At 28.7% G+C, this 22160-nt stretch overlaps 1 pseudogene; it reads right to left on the bottom strand.

The window, feature by feature from the left end:
- The window catches only part of LOC124932066, a 40881-nt pseudogene extending 22986 nt beyond the window's left edge, over positions 1–17895 (bottom strand).
- Between the last annotated feature and the right edge of the window lie 4265 nt (positions 17896–22160).

Raw genomic sequence — 22160 nt, 5'->3', positions numbered from 1 at the left:
ACACTACAACAAACTAAATCAAAAAACATAATTTTCAAAATTATAAATTTTAATTTATTATATTAAAACTCATATTCAAGTATTTAGAAAATAATTACATAATTACATAAATATTAAAAATTATTTATTATTATTAGTAAAAAATAATTAAGTTTATAATAATATAAATAGTAATAAAAAGTCTATGTTGTCTAGGTCATCATGCACTATATTATATTATTTGTTATACACTAAGTTATTTTATTGTTTATTTTTATTTTTGTACAAATAGTATTAAATTCATTTAAAAAATTATTCATTACTATCAAAGTTTAGTATTTAAACGTGTTTAAAAATAAAAAATAAAAAGCAAATATAAAATTATATTTACTTAGATTAATATACTCAGATTTATTCATTAAAAAAATATTATATCAACAATTAAGAGTTAAATGATTTAGCTGTGATAAAACATTTAAGTGTTTAAATAAAACTTATTCTCTTTAATATTACGTTCTTATTATTGAATTATCCTTTAAATAATAGCTTAATCTAATTATTTTGTCAATATCTTAAGTTTACTTATTTAATTGGAGGTGAATCAAGATTATGTTTTGTCTAATTTATTTTTTTTACTCTTTTTTTATATTTTTTTGATAAACAAATATAATATTTTGTAAAATATTTAATTAAACACTTTCTTAACAAAAATACACATTTATGGAAGTCTTTTATAAGAATAATTATCAAATAAAAAAAACTTTAGTATTTTTAAATGAAATATATATATATATATATATATATATATATATATATATGCAAAAGTAAATAATATTTAGTTTTTTTTTTGTATTTGTTATTTTTATAGTCTTAATTTTAATTTGACAATGCTATTTCTTGGATAAAAATATTTAATTCTAAAATAATGATAAAATAAGTATTATTTCAAAATCATAATACTAAATTCATAAATTGGTAATAATTTTATATAAAAAATGTAAATAAAAAAAACTTAATTATTTAAATAACGTCAACTAAATTATGATAATGGTTATAACAGTCAGTCTACTTGCCCGAATCCACTGATTAGGACATTTAAAGTTACTAATACCGTCGTTTCTTAATTGTGCATTATCGTGTATATTTTTCAAAAATTGTTTTTAAACACGACACTCAATCTGACCGTATTAAATGTTTTCTAAAACTTATAAAAAAAACTATTTTTTTAAAGAAAATTTTAATGAAACTTTTAAAGAAAATAAATTAATTTTTATAGTTATTCTTTTTAAAAATATAACTAATAATAATTTTTAAAATTTACATCAGGTTACAAAAATATTAAATCATGTCATTTTAGAGTTTCACATTAAACATTATAATTGATTAAATAAATTTAAAAAATACCTAAAACTAACCTTAATTTTGGCTTCCAAATGACATAGGCGAATCACTAATAACTTGATTCATATCTTATATGAACCCATCAAAGACCACTAATAATCTGACCAAATTAAGTAAGAGTTTAATTATCTAAAAATTTAAATGTTAAGTTTAATAATAAAATCATATAAACTTAAATACTTAAAAATTCAGTTTATGTTTAGAATTTATTATATATATTTCCATGATGACATTTATCTATTTATTTATATCAGAATGTATAATTTTAATAATTCTTTTAATCATTTAAAAACAATTAAGATCGTTACCATATTGCTTAATATTTAATTATTTCATACTTAAAATAATTAAGTGAATATTTAAAATGATATCATTACTAATAGAAAAATAATTAATAAAATAATTAAATTTAAAATAATAAAAAGTTAATCTTTGTAAATATTTCGTGCTTGTGCGTGATTGTGTGACTCTTTATAACTGTGTTTTCTCGTTTTTATGTCTTTATATATTATTATTTTTTTACATAATTTATATATTCATTTATAAAATAAAAAATTATATATGTGTAAAGTTTTCTTTTAATAAGATTTTTCTTTAATTTAAACTTTTCTAAAAATAATATTAAATACTTATATTAGAAAATTCATTACCAACAAAATTTAACATTTAAACTTGTATAAACAAACAAACAACTAATAAATTTATATTTGTTTAGATAATATAATCATATTGATTCTTATAAATAAAAAATTATATTATAATAAAAAAAACATATTTAAAAGTTAGAATTATGGTGGATTTGAAACGCATTCTTTTTATTCCATCCTTCTAACTTCTCTATACTAGATTTTGAGTTTTTTTAACCAACAAATATCACCTTTTGAATATTTGAATTTAAATAGGTGTATGAAGCAGTAACTTTCGAACAAAAATAGTAATTAGAAATAAAATAGAATTACATTTTTAGAAGATATTCTAGACCATCTATAAAATAGATAGGTTATATCTCTAAACGAGTTAAATGTGTAATACAATCAAGACCATTAAGGCCATGAACTACTTTAGACTCCTTCCCATACCATATAGAATGAAATATTTGTTTTAATGGAAGTATCTAGATTCAAGCAAACATTCTAGCGAAAGGATTCTTTCACAACGGGTTCTATCCAACACTGAGATTGACTGACTTTATACATAGAGCGGAAAAACAAACAACAATCCAAGCTCTTTTTTAGTTGGATATTGGATAAGACAAGTCATGGCTAGTGCCGTCGAAAAGTCTTGATGGGAGTGGACTTGTGATCGTGTGTATCACTTGTGTATCAACTGAAGGGAGATATTTTAAGTGAGCAGTTCCTTCTCTTCCGAAAGAGGAGCTGGTTAGGCAAGGCAGGTCATGAAGGAAGGTGTAAGTAGTGGACTATTCTTTTATAAAAAAATGTGAATTTTAAGTCACAAAAACCAAAATTTATGATAAATTGGATCGAACCATTAACTATTAATTGTGAATTCATTAACTATTATGGTCTATTAATATTCACTAGCATGTATCCCGTGCATTTGCACGATTAATAATATAAAAAACCGTGAAAAAATATTACGGTAAAATTTTTATGGACGAGTCAACCCACAATCCGACCCAAGTATCTATTTACTCTCACATATATCCAAATTAACCACAGTTCTCGACCCGGCAATCCGGACACTTTAAAAATTAAGCATCATTATATATATATATATATATTAGTTAGTTAAAAAGTTGAACTTATATTGTTAAAATGTCACGCGTTTATCAAATTTTGGGTTGAATTTAAAATATAAAGTGTTATTAGCTTAGTTGGTTAAAAGGTTGTACTTGTTTTGTTAGGTTACAAATTCGAATCATACCTATAACATTTTTAATTTTATTTTTAACCGTTTTAAGTTTATGGGCGGGTCAACCCACAATCCGACCCAAGTATCCATTTACTCTCACATATATCCAAATTAACCACAGCTCTCGACCCGGCAATCCGGACACTTTAAAAATTAAGCATCATTATATATATATATATATATATATAGATTAGTTAGTTAAAAAGTTGAACTTATATTGTTAAAATGTCACGCGTTTATCAAATTTTGGGTTAAATTTAAAATATAAAGTGTTATTAGCCTAGTTGGTTAAAAGGTTGTACTTATTTTGATAGGTTGCAAGTTCGAACCATACCTATAATATTTTTAATTTTATTTTTAACCTTTTTAAGTTTATGGGCGGGTCAACCCAGAATCCGACCCAAGTATCAATTTACTCTCACATATATCCAAATTAACCACAGCTCTCGACCCTGCAATTCGGACACTTTAAAAATTAAGCATCATTATATATATATAGATTAGATTTTTTTTAATGACATAAGAGAATACAAATTGATACCTAACTCATTATTAAAAATTTATTTTAATAAACAACTTTTTTTTCAATTTTAATTATAACAACAACGTTGAGTAGATGTAAATTCCATAATCAAAATTATTACACATTGTAATTTTCTTTCTATATATTGTCTATATTATAATTATCAAGAAATTCTCTTTCAACATTTTATTTCCGGTCATAATCTACAAATACAACTAAAAAAATAGGTAAAAAATCTTCTATATGAATCCTTTTTTGAAGAATATAATACATGAAAGGAAATAAGTGAAAAAAGACATATTTTTAAATTGAAATACTTACAAAATATAACTTTTAACCTTTTAACTGCAATTGAAGAACAGTAAAATTAATATAATATGTTTTTATTTATATACATATTCTCATAAAAATTTGATTAACCTATTTTTAGGTTTTAAATATTATTTTACATAATAAACTCATAAGAACACACACTTAAAAGTGCAATTTATATTTAGAAGTTAATATATATTTGTAAAAAATAAATAAATTTATATTATATGATAGTGAAAATTTTTAAAAATAAATAAATAAACTATTTATAAACAGTTGAGATTTACTCCAAATAATTTGTATTATTTATTTTAATTCTATTTATAATAGTTATTTTCAATGCATTCTTTATTATTCATGTTATTTAAAAAATTTAATAATACTACAAAAAAAAAATGAATTTAACAAATACCTCTAATCATTTGATCAAATTATCTAAAAGTTTTAAAATCATATAAACCTAAATACTTAAAAAGACAGTTGGTTTATAATTTATTATATATATCCATAATGACATTTATCTATTTATTTCAATCATGATATAAATTTCTTATAATTTTAATAATTTCTTTAATATTTAAAAACAAATAAGATAGTTTCAAACTACTTAATATTTTAATTATTTCATATTTATAAAATAATTACATTAATATTTAAAATGATAACATTACTAATAGAAAAATAATTAAATTTAAAATAATTAAATTTTAAATAATAAAAAGTTAATCTTTGTAAATATCACGTGCTTGCGTAGTTGTGTGACTATTTTTAATAGTGTTTTTTTTGTATGTCTTTATATATTATTATAATTACATAATTTATATATTTATTTATAAAATAAAAATATTTTTATATAGATAAAGTTTTCTTTTAAAAGATTTTTCTTTAATTTAATATTTTCTAATAATAATATTAAATAGAAATAAAACTCATTACTTGTACAACTAACACAGTTAAAGTAATAAAAATTCATTATACTATTAAAAAGATGGCTAATTTAGTCTCAAGGGATAAATATATTTAATTTTTAAAAATTTATATGTTTATTAATTAAATATTTATTATTTCTTTGTCTTTCTTTTAATTATTTAATTATCAATTTAACTCTTTATTTTTTTATTTTTTTATTAATTAATTAATTTTTCTCTATTTTTTTTATTTTCTTTATTCGTCTATTCATATGTATTTGATATTTGATTATTTTTATTTTATTTTTATTTTTTTCTACTATTTTTGTGTTATTCTTATATAACATTGATTATTTTAAAATTGTTTGATCTTTTTAAAAAACTAATACTTGAATATTAAAGTGACTCATCCATTTAACAACAAAAGATATTGAATTTGGATAATAATCAATATTAATTCATTCAACATTAAGAAAGTAATAATCAAGATTATAAAAAAAATAGTAACTCAATGATTTTGTTTACTATTATTATAAACCTAAATAAAAAATTAAATAAAAACACTATTAATTTTACTTTTGTTTATATTAAAAAAAATCACAAAAATATTACAAAAAAAAATAAATAAAATGAGATAAATTAATAAATAAAAAAACAAAAGAAAAATTGATTAATTAATTAATAAAAAACGAAAGAGAGCGAAAAATGAATATATAATTGATAAAGATATAAATTTAAAAAATAAATTAACTCTATTTACTAATAGAGAGGCTAAATGAGTCAATATCTTTATAGTGCATACGTTTAAATAAACTTTTATTAGTTCATACGTGTAACTGAGTTATTTGTACAAGTACATACATCTAAATATGATTTTTTTTCCTATTAAATATTTATACATAAGGTATTCATTAAAACAAATTTAGCATTTAAATTTGTATAGATAAAAACAACTAACAAATTTATATTTGTTTAGATAATATAATAGGTTGATTCTTATAAAAAAATATATATTAAAATTAAAAATATATCCAAAAGTTAGAATTGTGGTAGATTTAAAACTCATTCTTTTTATTCGATCCTTCAACTTTCCTATACTAAACTTCTCTATACTAGACTTTGAGTTTTTTGAACCGACAAATTTTACCTTTTGAATATTTGAATTTAAATATGTGTATGAAGTACTAACTTTCGAAAAAAAAAATAATAATCAGGAATAAAATAGAATTACCTTTCTAGAAGATATTTTATACTCGTATATAAAATAGATGGGTTATAAAATATTTAAAAATAAGACTTAAATAATTTATAAAATATTTAAAAATATTTATTGATTGTGATTTTGATAAGATATTTTTTTTCATTTTTTAGTAAAATGAATTAAAAAATATTAGTAGATAATGATAATTTTTTTAAATAATTAGTATTTTAGTAATAAATTAAGGAGTATAATTAATGAGAATTTTAATAAAATTAAACTCAATTATAATCTACCCTCATTTTTTTTATCCAAATTGCCCTAAATGATTTTTCCTTTGACCATACTTGACTCCATCACAAATATAATAAAAACAAATAAATATATAATATTATTCAAATATTTATTTATTATCATATTTTATAAAAATTAATTTTATAATTATATAAATTTTTAATATATACTATATAAAAATAATTTTATCATAGAAAATATAATTTATTTTTTAGAAAATTGTATAACGATGTATCGACGAAATTTTTCGAAACTAAACAAGACGGAATAATAGTAAATTTTTTGTAAAGATAATAAGTCTTCCCTCATCCATTTCATCGCTATCCCAATATAAATTGATATTTTGTTACAATATTTTTTTTAAACTTAACCTGACTAGGCCATTTTAAAATTTTTTTTGTTTGAAGTCAAAAGTCAAATAATTATCACGTAGAGTTATATTTGATTTATTATTACAAAACCTTATGTAGTTGGAAATAATTACAAAATAGATGATTTTGCTTGGACGTGTTTGATTGCTGTTCATGTTACATAGAAGATTCAATTCCTTACAATTATTACTTTGGAAAAATTCACAAATCTGATTAACTATAATTTTTAGTTTCACGTAATAAAAGATAATGAAGTCAACAAATAAAAAAATATATATATATATCATTTCACAGATTTAACATTAATTTTAAATCATGTACTTCAACAAATATATTGTTATAAGAAATTACTATTTCCAAACAAAATTTAAAGACTAAAAGTTCCTTCTTCTAGCATACAAATTAAATATTTTATTTATACTGGAGAACAAATATTTCTAATCAACTTACTGATTTGAGATGATATAATATATATTTACTTAATTTGATATATATTAATGTAAAGTTTGATTTGGATAACTTAATATGCATATACTGTTTTGTAGGTTAATGATTTTATATTATTGACTACTTTATAGTTTATATTATTGATTACTTAGGCTAGTTATTTTGATTGATTACCCATAATTATAATGTTATATTTTGTAATAATATTTTATTAATAAATAATAAAAGTCAATTAAATTTTAACTTATATGTCTTAACTACTTTTTTCTTACTTCGATTATTTGTAAGATTATTTACATGCTTCTACTGATTTTTCTAAAGAGGCTATAACATCCTTTCAGCCAAATAATTCATAGAATATAACTGAGATAAAGAAACACAAGCACACCTAATAGATAAGGCGTTTGACTTCTATCTAGCAATTGTAGGTTTGAGTCCCACCGGGTGTGTATAATGATTACTTTCACCGGTTTTTTAGAAATGACCAACAAACATAAAAATAGTGTTAACGAAACTTAGTATCTCCAGTCTCAATTATTCATATATAAGATATATTATTCACATATAAGATAGATTATAGTTATTAAATCATGTGTAATTAATCTTATTAAGTCATGTATAACCAAATAATTTTATTATTGGTTAATGTAACTAAACTAACAAAGAAGTAACATAATAAAAAATATGACTTATTTTCTCTAATAGTCCAACAACATAATTTGAAAATTAAAATTTAAACGAGACAGAATGAACTTGTATTTTTTTTCTTGTTCTTTTATTTGTTTATAATAATGGCTTGTCCATATTCCAAATTACTATTAAAACTGAGAAATACATAATTATTAATTTGTTATATATATATATAAGTAAATTTGTTTGATTTAATGAATGTATTTATATTATATGGTAAATTTTTTGTCTTTTTAACTACAGACTCTTTTTTTTAACTGCAGTGACTAGCCAAAAGCATATGATGAAGCAGATAATGATGGGAAAATCAATATTTTAGGACTTAGTATATGAATATTATAAACTACAAGAGTAGATTTTTTTATCTTTTTAACTGCAATATTTTGTCTTCTTAATTGTAATGTTACTGTTTTTTTATGTTTTTAACGGTAGTTTTTTGCATTTTTAACTACAGTAGGTAAAAGATGATTATTGATGTTTGTAGAACTTTTTAATGAATATTATTTGTCTAATATTGATGTTGCAATTGTTTAATCACATTCACATTTTTTTATCTTATTGTATAAAGAAAAAAAATAAAATAGGAATTTACAATTGTTTAATACTTTATTGTAATTCTCAAAAAAAAAATATTGATAGATTACAATAGAACAAATTATCTTCAAATTTGGTCATAAAATAAAATAAAAAATAGTCAAGATTGAATATGTTTATAGTTCTGGGGAGAAATAATTCAAGAGTTAAAAATCAATTATGAAAATAGTTGCAGGGCCAAAAGTAAACTATCATAATTGTTGAAGGATTTTAGTTAAAATCGTTATGTTTAACGAAAAAATTGATAGAAGAACCGTTAGTGACCCTTTCTAAAAGTTTGAGGGGCGATTTGTTTTCAAAAATAGTTTAAGTTCTAAAAGTAAGCGATGAAAGTAATTTGAGGTCCACTTAGGTAATTTGCCCTTATTTTTATTATATATTAATAGTCCTTTGGAAATCATATATCCGAAATAAAATATTTTATTAAGATATAAAAATTTAAATGAAATAATGTTATAAGATATATTTTAATTATATATAATAACATTAATTTATAAATTCATAATTATTTTTACTCATTTTTATTAACTCTACAAAATAATAATAATAAATTAATATATTAAAAAGGAAATCATTTTCACATTTTTCTCTTGATTTGTCTTCTATCCGTCCACATAGTTTTTTCATTTTTTTAATTTTTAATTCAAAGCGGTGATTATACGCTTATAAATTAAGAAATTAACATTTTTAGTGGGTAGGAGAGAAAAATAAAATATAAATTAAAAAATATAAACAATATTAAAAAAACGTTTCAGTTCACTCTCTTTCTTTTTTTCATTTTTCATTTACAACGATCTGTCTCTTTCTTCTCTGGCGATTTTGCTCTCCGGCTTCCACGACTTCTTCTCTTCTCTTCATCGTCGTTCGATCGAAAACGGTAAGTTTTTTAGCTCTCCTTCGTTTATCTTCATTTTGAAAATGATAAATTCAGATTTATACTACTCTTCTTTTCAGGCTGGTGTTGGTCCAGGTACATCTTCCGACAAGACTCCAAGATCTCCAAGGACTCCAAAGTAAATAATAAGAAATCTTATCTTTAGCGTAGATGATTTTGATATCAATATTTTGTTTAATATTGATAGGGTTTAGCTCTATTTAGGGTTTAACGACAGAAAAGTATTTAGCGATTAGGGTTTAGCGTAGAAACGTTTTTAATATCCATATTCACAGTAGAAAAGTATTTAGCGATTAGGGTTTATTAGCTGTATATTGTCCCGAAACCACCATTTTTACCGAAATCACCATTTCGGGACGAGAAATCATCAATTAGGGTCTCGAAACTACCATTTCGGGACGAGAAACCATCATTTGAAAAGAATAAATGATGGTTTCAGGACCCGAAATGATAGTTTCTCGTTCCAAAATGATGGTTTTGGAACCCAAAATGATGATTCCTCGTCCCGAAATGATGGTTTCATGACTCTTTTTAAATGTTTGTCCACTTCATGGTTCATTTATTTTTTTGTTCATTTGCTTCTTTTGTTTTTGTAGAGAAAATAAACGTAAAAGGAATGCGACTCAAACAACCAAAGTAGTCCACAACATATTTTTAACGAGGACCTCGTCTTTCGGCATTTTCAATCTTTTTCAACTACTCTCTAATGAACAAAAAGAACTTGTGAAGTCAACAAGCTTTGGATCTCTCTTTTCAATATTGTTTTCAAAATCCCTGGCGAGATCTATCGTTATCTCGTCAGAAATTTTGATTGTACTAAATGTGCATTCATCCTAGAGAGTGGCGAGGAATTAAAAATTGAAAAGAGGATATTCAAATTGTATTGGATATCCTCAGAGGGGAGCTCGACATTGTAGAATATGAGGTTAACGAGACCGATAATAAGTTGAAGGCCTTTAGGACTCGATGTGGTAACCCGCTAAATGGTGGTCTTATAGTGACCGATATGCCAAAGAAAATCATGGAGAACAAAGCATCTGGCAAAAATTTCAAGATAGACTTCGTATTATATGTTGTTAGCTACTTTCTTTGGTGTGATCACCTAGGTCAACTATCCAGGTATATCTCAAAAATTACATATAGGTATGGTATATGCATTGTTACTATCCAAATATATCTCAAATCTATTTTTTTCACTTAAGGTTTAGAATTTTGAAATCTATTCCAAATGTTCAAATATCAAAATGTTTAATTGGTGAAAATTCGTACTTGAAGGATTAGTTCAATCATGCAAAAAATGGAAGGCGCACGAAAAACAACATTTCCATGGACCACATACGTTCTTTATCGTAAGTTATCAATAATTGATTTTGGTGGTTGCAAATGTAAATGTTTTTCACATATGTATGTTTTCAGTTGTGCTAATTTTAGAGGGTGAGCAACCCTAAACTCTCAATTGATGAGCGTCTATTTCCTATTTTGTCATGTTGGAATGACATGAAGTTGAAGATTAGGTTGGAAACGGAGATGGCAAATAGAGGATTCGGACATGGAAGCGATGTTGGACGCATTCCACTTCCACCTCTTCAGAACGAGGAGGCAAATGGGGATGGGGGTAGAACGAGAAGGCAGATTGGGAAGGGGTGGAGAACGAGGATGCAGATGGGTGGTGCCTAAGAATGATGCAGTAGTGGAAGATAGGGGGTGCCTCAGAAGGCAGCACCTCAGAAAAAATAAGGATGCATATTTTTATCCGGGAATTGGTTTGCGTTGCTAAATGTACACACATGATTAACCAATCCACTGATTTTTTGGCAAAATTAAGTGTCGGTTGGGACACATCGCCATTGTATGACAACTCGATCCACATCTTATACAATGTCATGGACAATGATAAACGTTTTAGGGATGTCATGCATAAATATTTTAAAGATCGAACACTCACTACAGAAAATGAAGATGTAAATGAAAAAACACCCAAAGTGGTGAAGAGGAAAATCGTTTACAAATGGTGGTTAGTGCTGTAAAAAGACTAGAATTGGTAACTAGAAAAAATCCCCAGTGGAATGCAAAAATTCCGGCACGCTTTCAATCTCCGTATATAATTAAGAACAAGCTAAAAATCAATCTTACTATGATTGTCCCAAGTAGATAACCTAGATGAAATCATTATGAGGTTCATTTTTGCAAATGAAAATGATGAGAAGATGAGGTAATTAATGATGTTGATGGTTTCAGGACCCGAAATGATGGTTTTGGGACTAGAAATGATGGTTTCACGTTCCGAAATGGTGGTTTTTAATTATGTAAATTTATGGTATTTTCTAGTCTTTAATTCTTTTTAATTTTCTAGTCTTCATGATAATGTGACATAACAATATCGAGACACACAAATGATAAGGTGGTACAAAAACCACCATTGTGGATCCCAAAACCACCATTTCTGATCTCGAAACCATCATTTTGGGATGAGAAACCATCATTTCTAGTCCCAAAACTACTATTTCAGGACGAGAAACCATCATTTTGAGTCCTAAAACCACCATTTTTAGTCCTGAAACCATCATTTTGGGACGAGAAACTATCATTTCTAGTCCCAAAACAACCATTTAAGGACGATAAACCATCATTTCGGGTATCGAAACCATCATTTCAGGACGAGAACCATCATTTCTAGTCCTGAAACCATTATTTTAGTTTGAGAAACTATCATTTTAGGTCCCAAAACCACCATTTCTGGTCCCGAAACTATCATTTCATTACGAGAAATCATCATTTCGTTATTTTCTCTCTAGATATTTCTCAACATAGCCCTATCATATTGCTCGACGAATTGTTTAAGAGATGTTTTGGACTGCACGTAGTCATCAAAGAATACGTTCATAGTTTCACTCCATTGAGATGTTGATATCCCACCCAAAATTGCCCTTTCACATAAACGAGTATCCATTTAGATCTTTCCAAAAATAAAGAATTCAACTAGACATTATCTTACAGCTGACAATCTTCTATTAGTCTAATTCAATCATCTTCGCATTGTTGAATATTTATGGAGTTGTATACTATGTTTTTCAGCTTTTTCTTTATTAAATGGTATTTAGTAAAGCTTCCAAATTTTGTAGGAAGTTTTTTCATTATATGCCGCAAACAAAAATGATGATGAGTTTTAGGAAATACCTTCTCAATTGCAATCGTCATGGATCGACATTGGTCTGTGATTATTGCATTTGGAGGTCGATCATCCATACATTTCAACCAAGTTCTAAACAACCAAGTGAAAGAATGTGAATCTTTATTTGACAATAAGCCACATCCAAGTAAAATGGATTGACCATGATGATTAACCCTGAAAAACGGATCGAAATGCATGTCATAGCGATTTGTCAAATAGGTTGTATCGAAATAGATACCATCGTGAAAATCGTTAAAGGCAGCCATACACCTACCATCTACCTAAAGCACATTTTTAATTCGGGATTTCTCGTCCAAATCAATAAGGTAGAATGAGTTTGAGTTCCTAGTTTGCATTCTTAAAAAATAATTAGTGAGTGCTTCAATATTCCCACTTCCTAACCTCAACCTTCGTGCTTCTATAACGTAATTTCTACATGTTCTCTCATCGAAAGACATGATTTCATACCCTCCATCTTTCACTACAAGGGATTGAAATGTTTTGTCCACAGTTATTCCAGCTTCATCGTTTGTATCCAATATTCTCTTTACATTTAGGTCTATTATTATGTAGGATCTAACATGGTGTATCCTCTTAAGGCTTAATGTATGGTTGTGCTCAAGACAAATACTTGTTATCACATATTCCCCTTCATTCCGAACAACATTAATCATTGCTTTACAATCTGTCTTCGTTATTGGTCTAGGCTGATGAAACTTATTTTTGGTTTTAATTCTTTCATAAAACTATTGACACAACCAATACTGAAGTATTTCCTCTTACCACCTACATTTTTGCTCCCTAACTTGGTAATGTCGAATCTAGTTAAGTGGGCATATAATGTGTAGAATTCCAAAAGTTGTTCTTCGGAGGAAAATGGCATTCCAACATTGGGAATTTCACTACGAAAAAAAATGTAACTGTAAGAAATATGTCCCGAAACCACCGTTTTGGGACCAGATATCAACATTATACTAAATATGAGGTTCTAAAACCACCATTTCGGGATACATTTTGGAACATTTCCCTACGAAATTCCATTATCTCGTCTCGAAATGATGGTTCCGGGACATTTTAGGACATTTCCCCCGAAACTTCATTTTCTGTACGTCGAAATGTCCCAAAATCTCATCAAAAATGTACATTTTCTATACCAACAATCAGGTACATTTCCAGTTTAACAGGGGGTAATTTGTTTAGGTTCGGTGTTTCAGTGTTGATTTCCTGAAAGATAAAACAGTTTGTTATCATACAAAATAAACTGAACAATATTATTAAATAACTAGATATGTAAAAATGGTACCATGGGCTAAGGTTTGGTTGGGAGAAGATTTTCGCCGGAAAAATTTCAGAGAGAGAAAAATAAATGAAGTAGGAGAAGTTTGAAAGAGAGAAAGAAATGAAGCCGGAGAAGATTTATACCGAATTTTATTTCTCTCTCCTACCCACGTGGCAGGCCACGTAGGTTTCGTGGCCTTACTTTCGCTGATCATTCGTTGATTTTATCATTTCTCTCTCTATCTATATATATTAAAATCAAAACATATTCAAAAGTTAGAATTGTGGTGGATTTAAAACTCATTCTTTTTATTCCAATCCTTCAACTTCTCTATAATAAACTTCTCTAGACTAGACTTTGGGTTTTTTGAACCAAAATATTTCACCTTTTGAATATTTGAATTTGAATATGTGTATGAAGTAGTAACTTTCGAACAAAAACAATAATCGGAAATAAAATAGAATTACCTTTCTAGAAGATATTCGAGACCCATCTATAAAATAGATGGGGTATATCTCTAAACGAGATAAATATGTATTACAATCAAGACCATAAGGCGATGAACTACTATAGACTTCTTCCCATATCGTATAGAATGAAATATTCGTTTTAATAGGAGTAACTAGAGTAAAGTAAGCATTCCAACGAAATGATCCTTTGACAACGGGCTCTATCCAACACTGAGATTGACTGACTTTATACAAAGAGAGGAAAAACAAACAACAATTCAAGCTCTTTTTTATTTGGATATTGAATAAGCCAAGTCATGGTTAGTGCCGTCGAAGAGGCTTAATGAGAGTGAACTCGTGATCATGTGGATCGCCTTGTGTATCAACTGAAGGGACATATTTTGAGCGATCGATTCCTTCTCTTCCGAAAGAGGAGCTGGTTAGGCGGACAATGGAAGAAAGCTTTAAGCAATGTACTTTTCTTTTGGAAAAAAATGTGGATTTTAAGTCACAAAAGTCAAAATATTGATAAATTGGATTGAACTATTAACTATGAATTCATGAACTATTCTGGTATATTAATATCAACTTGCGATATTTCCGTACATTATCGACCTTTATCAACTAACTTCGGTTAATCAACATATTCCTTATTACTCAACAATCTCCTATTTACCGACCTTTATCAATCCACTTCCGTCAAACAATAATCTTATTTTCACCTTCTTATCAACTCACTTCCGTCAACCAACATATTTCTTATCCCTTCTTTATAAATATTATAAATTTGCACAGTGTGTGATTCCAACCTCAATCATTAACAATTAATTATTACATCACCTATGATTATAGATTTTTTTTTATAATTTAATAAATGACTAACCATTATAGAAGGTTATATATAAAAAAATTAAATTATATAAACGAATTAAAAATATTAATAGTTTAGTTGTTTAAAATGTCGAAGTTATATTGTTAAAAATGTTATACGTTCATCAATTTTGAAGTTAAATTTAAAATTTAAAGTGTTATTAGCCTAGTTGATTATAATGTTGAACTTATATTGTTATATTTTGACGTTGCAAGTTCGAAACTTTTGTTACTCTCACATACGTATCCAAATTAACCTAGCTCTCGGTAATCCAAACACTTTTAATAATCCAAACTCTATATTACACCATTTTAAAATTAAAAAACTCATATATTAAAAATAACTGATCAAATTCAAGTGTCTTCATAAAATTAATATTAGTGTTTATTATTTTTTAAAATCACAAAGAAAGAGATAATTGGAAATGATACAAATGTTTGAATAAATGCCGGTCATGGGTAATTGGTGAAGGGTGAGATGCTCTATAAAGAAGGCGTGACAATAATGGCGGTAAAATGAATTTAAAGGATGCTTCGTTTCCTGCAATATTATTAATTTCTGCTAATGTATACACTTATAAAATGTTCACTATTCTTATATATCTTTGAATATTTAGAAATTGCAAAAGTTTTGGACCTAGATTATATATAATATGGGTTTTCTTCAGTTTTTTGGGACGATTGTAGCGGTTGTTATTGTGGTGATCGGGTTGATAAAAACAGGTAAATAAGTTTTCATTTATTTATCTTTATAATGATAGTTTTAAAAGGTTGAAACTTAACATTTTATATAGAATGCATGCTAAAATAAAGATAAGAGAAACTGTATGTATATTTTTTTTAATTGTTTATAACTAGTTTTACAAGTGTCACTCTTTTTTATCTACTGATATTACATGATATGTTGTTGATTATGATGAAGAAAAATCTAGAGACGGATATTATACAACATGATCAGCATATTCTGACGTAGAAGACGAAGATTATGACGATGATTACTATTACGATAACTAATATTCTGATAGAGAAGAAGAATGCAAATATTTGGATGGAGATGCATATTCTGATAAGTGATAAGAATCAGAATACTACTATTATTATTATTATTATTAGTTTCATGCTTCAGTTTTTTATATTTTTCTTTTCTGTTTGGGCTTATCACTTATGAATCTAAATTGCAATTTTGTTTTAGTCACTCCTCAATGAAAACTCAATAATTGTATTAATTTTGTTGACCAATATCTTTTTTAGTTTATATTAATCAATAGATCGAGAGCAATTTCTTCATTATGAAGAGAAAAAATAGTTTGAAATTACCTTGGACATGTTTTGTGTTCTTAGCAACCAAAGCAGTATATCTAGCATCTTCACCCGCCATTAATATGTCATCGCAGCAAGAATTACACCAAACATCAATATAATCCTCCAAATATAATCGGCTTCAGGAACAACTGATCCCGCCGGAGATGGATAAGCTTTGTTAAACGTCGACGACACAATACATCCAACAGCTCCACCAGCTAGCTAGTATACCGAACCCCTGCATTGCGAAAACTGCAACAATAAAAGTCCCTCGAGTTTTCTTACTTGCGTATTCTGACATGATAGTAGCTGACAGAGGATAATCTCCTCCAATTCCAAATCCTAGCCAAAATCTGAAGAAGTATATGAAGGAATTGTGTCCTTTAATTTAATGTGCAATGACTAAACTTGGATAGGACAAATTAACAGATATAATTTAATCCGATTATTTTAGGAGTCGTAGTGCTTTGCTAGAAGTCAACTACGATTAATGGGGTTAAACCTATAACTATTATAATCGGGTCCTATGAGGTCACACACTTAGAGTTGACAGACTAGATAAACGAGAAAGATGGTTAATTATTAATACAGGTATTATTAATAATAAGAAATATTATTTTTTTGTGAAATAAAATAATATATAATTAATGGTTAATTATGGAGCTAAGACTAATTAATAAGAGAATATAAAAGGTAATAAGGCCATACGTTTTTTGTTTTTGTTGCCTTTTGATTCGCTCTCCTTAATTAGGAAATGAATTTTATTTAAGATATAAATATTTACTGGTTTTGCAAGAGACAGGAGATACGTGATAATAGAGAGAATTGTTCCTCTTTCAAAAATGGTTTTTGCCATATTACGGTGGTAACTTGTAAGAAGAAACGAAATAAATCATCTTTTAAATCTAGCAATTGGATTGCTTCCCCTTTGCCTTTTTCGTCCAAGCAGTCGAAAGTAAAGAGATCTAATCGGGCTCGTGTGGACCAAGTAGAGGAGCAACACGTGGGGCTCTCGATTATTCATTACTACCAGATCTGATCTAGTTCACGCATCAATGGTATATTACTATAATCTATAAATCATGATTCTATCAATTATGCATGGATCATATGATTAGATGTTTAGATTAGATCTATAAATTATTCCGCTGCGCACATCTAATTAACGACAGTGGTATCAGAGCGCCGGGTTGCATATATTGATAGGATCAATAAATTAACTGTTAATTTTGATGCGGATCTATATTGGTGATATAATTTTACATAGATTAAGATGTAAAACTATCTTAAAACTTAAGTCCCTAAAGAAAATTGGGGCAATGCCTTTCCGTGTCATGACCCATGAAGTTTATGGTTTTGGTTGGATAGGTTTCGCAAAAGCGAGGGTGTCTTTCCTCAACCTTAGGCTCATAAGGATGAATCTATACGGGGATTCATAAACCTTGATACGGTTATATCCAACAAGAGACCAAAAGGCAAAGTTTTGGATCTTGAGGCATGGGGATGAATCCTACATTGGATGTGGATCATCAACCAAGAATTATAAGAAGTTATAATTAGTAATTGTTACTTACCTTGAACACACAAGACCTAAGGCAGTGCAATAGTACGTTGGGGATTGTCTGTAATGGGATCTTGGAATCATTTTATTCATAAGGGACTATAAAAACTTGAATAAAATGTGCATTCACTTATTTTAAATTATTTAATTATAAGTATTTTTCAATTTTCAAACATAAACTAATTTGTATGTCATTTATATTTTGAAGAATATTTCGAACGATAATTTGAAATTCTCTCCGCGCTCAATTGTTGAGAAAAACAAGCTAAATGAAACGAACTTCCTTGATTGGGAAAGGAATCTGAGAGTTATTCTCAGGTCTGAGGGACGTGAGGACGTCCTAACTACCCCTATCCCTACTATGACCGAAACCTCATCAAATGAGGAGAAGGCAACATCAACTCGGGTGAAAACTGAAGCATTACCTGTTACTTGCCTCATGCTAGCTGCAATGGAGCCTGAATTGCAAAAGAGGTTTCTTCATTCTGATGTTTATACTATCATAACTGAACTAAAAACGCTTTTTCAGGATCAGGCAAGGATAGAGCGATATGAGACTCACAAGGCTATACTTGATAGCAAGCTTGTGAAGGGAAAACTAGTGAGTCCTCATGTGATTAGCCTGATTGGGCTTTTCAAGAGGATGGAAAATCTGGGGACCCCATATGACCAAGAGTTGGCCACTGATATTGTACTTAGATCCTTACATGATGGTTTTGCACCATTTAGAATGCAATACCATATGAATGGTCTAAAGCATGATCTGAATGAGCTACATAACATGCTTAAAAATGTTGAAGGCAATATTATTGATGACAAGAAGAAGGAAGTTCTAAATGTCAACAATGGGAAGGGGTTTATGAAGGTGGCTAAGAAAAGGAACAATAACCAAGGGAAAGGCAAGCAAGTTGCCAAACCCAAGGGTGGTGAGAAGCCAAAGGTGGTTGCTGATCATGATTGTTTTTACTGCAAGGCCAAGGGACACTGGAAAAGAAATTGTCCCAAGTACCTAGAAGACAAGAAGAACGGGACTGTGAGTTCCACTTCAGGTATTTATGTTATTGAGATTATGACAACCAATGTTCTCACATTAGATAATGGTCCTACTTGGGTATTAGATATTGCATGTGGTGCTCACATTATTTCATATGTGCAGGGACTTAGAAATAAAAGACAAGTGAAGAAAGGGGAGATAGACCTGCGCGTTGGAAATGGAGCAAGTGTTGCTGCACTTACCGTAGGAGATTTAAATCTATCTTTACCTTCTGGTTTAGTATTAGAACTGAATAATTGTTATTATGTTCCTTGCATTACTAAGAACCTTGTTTCGGTTGCTGTATTACATTCTGAAGGTTTTGAATTTAGCATTAAAAATGGAAGTATTTCTGTTTTTAAGAATGATATTTTATATGCGACTGCTCCAATGAGTAATGGACTCTTTGTATTGGATCTCAAATCAGAATTGTATAACATAAATAACAAAAGACAAAAATTAAATAGTTTTAGTGAGGCCAACCTATGGCATTGTCGATTGGGTCACATTAGTGCGAATCGCATGAAGAAGATCCACAAAGATGGGCTTCTAAAAGACATGGATTTTGAATCCATTGATACATGTGAATCATGTCTGATGGGAAAGATGACAAGGTCACCTTTCAAAGGAACGTTTGAAAGGGCTACTAAACTACTGGGCGTAATACATACTGATGTATGTGATCCAATGAGCACTGAAGCTAGAGGTGGCTATAGATACTTCATCACATTTACTGATGACATGAGTAGATATGGGTATATTTACCTTATGTCACATAAATCAGAGTCTTTTGAAAAGTTCAAGGAATTTCAAAACGAAGTAGAGACTCAAAGTGGCAAGAAAATAAAAGCACTTCGATATGATCGTGGTGGTGAGTACTTGAGCCACGAATTTGATCATCATTTGAAAAACTGTGGGATAGTAACACAGTTGTCTACCCCAGGAACACCTCAGCTAAATGGTGTGTCTGAAAGGAGAAACAGGACTTTGTTAGACATGGTCCGATCAATGATGAGTTTTGTTAATCTTCCGGTATCCTTCTGGGGATATGTCCTCACTACCGCTGTACTTACACTAAATAGGACTCCGTCAAGAACTGTAGACAAAACTCCATATGAGATATGGACTAGAAATGTTCCAAAGTTGTCTTTTCTGAAAATATGGGGATGTGAAGCTTATGTAAAGCGTTTACAAACAGAGAAGTTTGCCCAAAAATCAGATAAATGCTTTTTTATAGGGTATCCAAAAGGAAGTTTTGGATATTACTTCTACAATCCAACTCATCAAAATGTGTTTGTTGCAAGGGATAGTGTCTTTTTGGAAAGAGAGTTCCTTTCCAACAAGTCAAGTGGGAGAAATATTCATCTTGAAACAGTTCAAAATGATGAAGAGGAACAAACTCAACAACAAAATGACATGGATGATGTCGATGCAGAGATGATTACTTTTGAAGGCTTAGGGCCTCAGATCATCCAAGAACCGGAACAAAAGGATCTATAAACAGTTGTAGATCATGTTCCGGATTTAGTTGTTAAACAAGTTGAACCCACTCGTAGATCGGAAAGGCCAAGGGTACAACCAAGACGTTATGATGATTTCATCTTAAATGTAAGCCTTGATGTTCTTATGCTAGAACATAGTGAGCCTTCGACCTATAAGCAAGTAGTGACGGGTCCAGACTCCAATAAATGGCTTGACGCCATGAGGTCTGAAATGGATTCGATGTTTGAAAATCAAGTATGAGACTTGATAGATTTGCCAGATGGGGTAAAACCCATATGAAGCAAATGGATTTTCAAACTAAAAAATGACAAGGATGGAAATGCATCTGTTTACAAGGCAAGACTAGTTGTCAAAGGTTTTAGACAGATTCATGGTATAGACTATGACGAGACATTTTTACCAGTTGTCATGATTAAATCCATTAGGATAATCCTAGCTATTGTTGCATATTATGACTATGAGATATGGCAAATGGATGTCAAAACCGCTTTTCTAAATGGTTTTTTGGAAGAGGATGTGTACATGACACAACCTGGAGGTTTTGAAGATCAAAATCATGCTGGGAAGGTATGCAAGCTTAAGAAGTCCATTTATGGACTCAAGCAAGCATCCAGGAGTTGGAACTTTCGATTTGATGAAAAGATCGAAGAGTTTGAATTCATTAGATGCGAAGAGGATCCTTGTGTTTACAAGAAGTTTAGTGGGAATAAGGCAGTCTTCTTAGTCTTGTATGTGGATGACATACTACTTATTGGGAATGACATTCCGATGCTAGAGTCCGTAAAAGAATGGCTGAAGAAATGTTTCTCAATGAAAGACTTAGGAAAGGCCGAATACATACTTGGAATTAAGATCTATAGAGATAGATCTAAGAGGCTTCTTGGATTAAGTCAAAGAACTTATATTGATAAGATTCTTAATAGATTCAAGATGCAAGATTCTAAGAAGGGATTTTTACCCATTCAACAAGGTGTATATCTCAGCAAGACGTAGTGTTCTAAAACACCTGTTGAGCTTGAGAAGATGAACAAGATCCCATATGCTTCTGCTATAGGATCTATCATGTATGCCATGGTATGCACACGTCCAGATGTTGCATATGCTTTGAGCATGTGTAGCAGATACCAATCAAGTCCTGGAGAAGCACACTAGAGTGCAACTAAGAATATCCTGAAGTACTTAAGAAGAACAAAGGATGATTTCTTAGTATATGGGGGAGATGAAAAATTGATCGTACAAGGCTATACTGATGCAAGCTTTCAGACTGACCGAGATGGCTTTGAGTCTCAATCGGGTTATGTCTTTATCCTTAACGGAGGAGCTGTGAGTTGGAAGAGCTCCAAGCAAGGTACTATAGCAGATTCTACAACAGATGATGAGTACATTGCTGCTAGTGAAGCAGCAAAGGAGGCCGTTTGGATGAGGAAGTTCCTAGATGAACTCAGTGTTGTTCCTAGCATTTCAATGCCTATCGACATCTATTGTGACAACAATGGTGCCATAG

This window comes from Impatiens glandulifera, chromosome 1 (genome assembly GCF_907164915.1).
Source record: "Impatiens glandulifera chromosome 1, dImpGla2.1, whole genome shotgun sequence".
Taxonomy (NCBI): domain Eukaryota; kingdom Viridiplantae; phylum Streptophyta; class Magnoliopsida; order Ericales; family Balsaminaceae; genus Impatiens; species Impatiens glandulifera.
The sequence above is the reverse complement of the archived record's forward strand: the minus strand, read 5'-3'. Positions and strand labels throughout refer to the sequence as shown.